The 4,223-nt window shown below is 32.4% G+C and overlaps 1 long non-coding RNA gene across 1 annotated transcript; it reads right to left on the bottom strand.

The window, feature by feature from the left end:
* Positions 1-1,435: 1,435 nt before the first annotated feature.
* LOC121212474 (uncharacterized) lies at positions 1,436-2,798 on the bottom strand. The gene is made up of 3 exons (XR_005907708.1): positions 2,691-2,798; positions 2,489-2,558; positions 1,436-1,596 (listed from the first exon to the last, which is right to left on the bottom strand). It is a non-coding gene; the product is annotated as an uncharacterized lncRNA (long non-coding RNA).
* Positions 2,799-4,223: the final 1,425 nt, after the last annotated feature.

Genomic DNA, 4,223 nt, shown 5'->3' with positions numbered 1-4,223 from the left:
TTTAGGAAAACTTAAACCCGAAAACATTTATTTCAAATCAAGAAATTTAATTCAGTTTCATTTGTTTTGAAATTACCAATTTCATATAAATCTTTTTCAGCTAAGGCTAACGTATTTTCAAAATAATTTATTTGTCTAGAGAAAAACACCTAAGAGTTACTTAATTTGTAGCAGAAAAACTTTCAGACTTTAATTTTTAAAACCAAATTTTAAATTTTAACCCACGAGGTTTTGCATTATCACGTTCGCATATATCAATATTGACAAATTAAAAGGAAACCAAAACAAACCCAAAAATAAACTGTAGTCCCCAAATGTCTAAAATAAATAATTACAAAAATTGTAATAGGCGTGCTGATTTTATTTTGAAGAAAAATTGTACGTGAGTTTTTTTATGTGAATTATCCTAGAAAGATTTACAAACTTGTAATTCAAGAAGTTATTAATGAAGTTTAGGCCTTTTGGTCTGTTTTTTTTTCAAAAATAATAATAATTACAAAAATCACCAATTTTAATTTAACTAATAAAACCCTGCACGCCGTCCGTTTCTAATTTTATAGATTACCTGAAACATTAGAAATAAAACAAAGGGGTGAGCTATAGAGCTTAGTGTATAACTAAAACTCAAATTGAGATCACACACATTACGATATACAAAACAAAAAATTTCATTGAGTATGCATGATTATGCCAATGCAGTATTTTTCAGAAAATCATAATGTGGATTTTTCAGAAAACGTCCTACTCAACTCAGCTACACACCAAAATAGAGTTCTCTTCTGAACCCATCCATCCAAAACACACCAATAAAGTCATCTCGGGTTGCCTGACAACAATGACCCACCACCCTGGGTTGCTTGGCAACGATGGCTTGTTAATATCAATTAAACTATCAAATCAAATATATGTGGTCAAGCCATTAAATACGCATATCATTAAATTGCCAGTACAGAATCTTCCTCCTTTAACATTATTCCAAACCCCGTGCAACGTGTCATGGCATGCAGGTACAAAATTAGAATAGTAGCAGGTAAGACATGCTAACATACAGTGACAGAAATAGATGAAGAGTTTTAATTTTGAAAATAGAATTTGAAATTTTAATCCACAAGGATTTGCATTATCACATTCGCATATATTAATATAAAAAAAATTAAATGGAAACCAAAAAAAACCAAAACCAAATTACAATTCCCAAATATCTAAAATAAATAATTACGAAAATCACCAATTTTAATTTAACTGAGTCCCACACACTATCTGATTGTAATTTTACAGATTACCTGAAACGTTAGAAATAAAACAAAGGGGTGAGCTATAAAGATTAGTGTATAATTAAAACTCAAATTGAGATCACACACATTACGATATACAAAATAAAAAATTTCATAACGATCAATCAAACAGAATTGAGTATGCATGATTATGCCAATGCTGTATTTTTCAGAAAATCATAATGCGGATTTTTAAGAAAATGTCCTACCCAACTCCGCTACACACCAAAATAAAGTTCTCCCATGAACTCATCCATCCAAAACACACCAATAAAGTCATCCTGGGTTGCTCGGCAACGCTGACCCACCATCTCAGGTTGCCCTGAAACGATGGCTTATCAATATGCAATTAAACTGCCAAATCAAATATATGTGGTCAAACCACTAAACACGCAGATCATTAAACTGCCAATACAGTAACTTTCTCTTTGAAAATTATCCCAAACCCCAAGCAATGTGTCATGGCATGCATGTCCAAAATCAGAATAGTAATCATGTAAGACATGCTGAAGTACAGTAACAGAAATAGATGGCATTGAAGTCCATGCTCTACAAAACAAATTTAGTAAACCTTATAGAAACACAGTAGTTTTGCCATGAAATCACATGCATGATTACATAACAGATTCAGAAATAAAAATGAACAAAATCACACATTATATAAACTTATACAAACATAGCGAAACAGAACATACCATCAGAACTATCAGAGTCATAATATGCAAATAAATATATACTACAAATACCCTAAACACATCAACATAGAAGCATATTCACCGATACATTGTTTTTAGGTCTTAATTAAGCGGTTCGGACTGTACGGAGAGGCTAAATACAGTTTATAAAATAAAACGGGCCAAAATAAGAATTTTCAAAAAATAGGCTCACAGGACCATGTGGTTCACACGGCCTTACACACACCAGTGTGGCTGCAAGACACAAGAAGCCCTGACAGAGTGACACATGAGGTCTGACACACGGCCTTGCGCACGGTCATATAGCATCAATATTCCAAAGTTCAACTTTCAGCGATTGTTGATTTATCAAGTTTTTATTACACACCTGAATAGTTTCCAACATAGTTTCAAGAACAAGTAATCCCACACTTAAATGGATAGTTAATAAAAATAATTTCAGTAACGATTCGTAAAATTTAACAAGATTTTATTACAACAAATCCATTCAACCCTCCGAAAGCACGTTCAAACACTTACCGTTTAAACAAGTCAGCAACTACTCGAAACTTATGTATTTGGAAGAACACTAAAGCCTCTCGATCCTCCCCTAAAACATATCGAATTTAATTAGATACCATAAGATACAGATTTAGCCCCACAACCTTGATATTTACAAAATCCCTAAACGCCCAACGATTAGTTTCATGAAAAGAATAGAAAAGGGATAATGAAACCTTACCTCTAAAGATTGAAACCCACCAACTAAAAAAATAAAATCCAGAATAAATTGAAATGAAGAAAAAAAAACTTAAGGAAAACATGGGAATTTGGGAAAGAAAGGAAAAAAAAACAAATAGTAACAGACTTGAATAATGATAATAAACTTAAAAGTAGAATAAAAGAACAAAGGAATAAAATGGGGTGAGGGAATGTGCCAAAACTATTTTTTGGTTTTTGGGAATTAATATTAAAATAAATAAATATAAATAAACAAATTAGAATAATAATATAATAATATTAACAAAAGGTAATATCCAACTAATAAATTAGATTTTGATATCTTATCAAATTTCGTCTAGAGTTTAAAAAAAAACTCCTACTTCGCATATACAAGGATTAGAACATAAGACTAAATAGTAAGTTGACATGTTACCACTAAAGAACTAGGCTCATCATTGTCATCAATTGAGTGTAAATAATACTTCAGTAGCAAGCTCAAAGATAGGAGTTTGGGAAAAAGTTAACAAAATTCATGAAATAGGATTCAAACCCAGAACCGTGCACACACTAACTCAACATTTAACCATTGAACCAGATCAATTCACTTTAACATAATTCACAATTCAATTTCTTTAATGCAGTTTTCAAGATGTGACAACTCTCCCCTCCTTGAAAGATTTTTTTTCTCGAAATTCTTGCTATCACAACACTTACTAAACCACAAAGTCTGAAAATTCACATTCCAAACTGATCATCATGCTACCGCTACGCAACTCTGATTTTCACACAATCCAGACAATATTTCTAACGGAGTTACTATTCGCTAACACACTTAATCTCACGAAGCTATCAATAGTAGTATCGCTAATTATTCTACAATCCCAAACTCTCAGAAACTCCAGTGACAATCAAACACTTGATCAATGCAGAGTACAATTCAAGATGTAACAATATTGCTACCCGATGCATTTCAATTCACACGACGCCTAGATACACAAACTAGTCTCCGATTAGATCTAAATTCAAAAGACGCCCTTATTAATTTTCTTAATCTCGATCGAAAGAAGTTGCTCGGTCATTGACTCGTAACTTACAGATCCAGGTTGGACCCTAGTAGCCATTTACAAATCTCTAAGCATAACTCAGGACACAGCAACATCCTCAGCTCCTTGATTACTGTCCGCAGATTCAGGCATCTTAGCAGACTTGCTAACTTTCAGATTGGGCAACCTGCCTCGACATAAAGATTCGACATTAGTCACTTGACAACGGTCACCATGTCTTCATGCACCACGATCAAATACACCACGCAAAATCGTCTTTACTTATATTCAATTCAGAATTCTAAAGTTTAGCTTAGGTTGTCTTTAGTTCCTAAGTCTAAAATTTAGCAGAATGAACTAATCTAAAGCAAAAGTTATTTAACAATTACAGTCTCTAAAATTTACTTATCAACAAAAGTATTAAAGTAAATTTAACTAAAATAATAAAAATAAAGAGTTTCCTACATGGATCGATGCCGGAGACTCAGAATCTTTAAAAAAAATTGTAC

Source organism: Gossypium hirsutum, chromosome A13 (assembly GCF_007990345.1).
Source record: "Gossypium hirsutum isolate 1008001.06 chromosome A13, Gossypium_hirsutum_v2.1, whole genome shotgun sequence".
Lineage (NCBI taxonomy): Eukaryota > Viridiplantae > Streptophyta > Magnoliopsida > Malvales > Malvaceae > Gossypium > Gossypium hirsutum.
The sequence above is the reverse complement of the archived record's forward strand: the minus strand, read 5'-3'. Positions and strand labels throughout refer to the sequence as shown.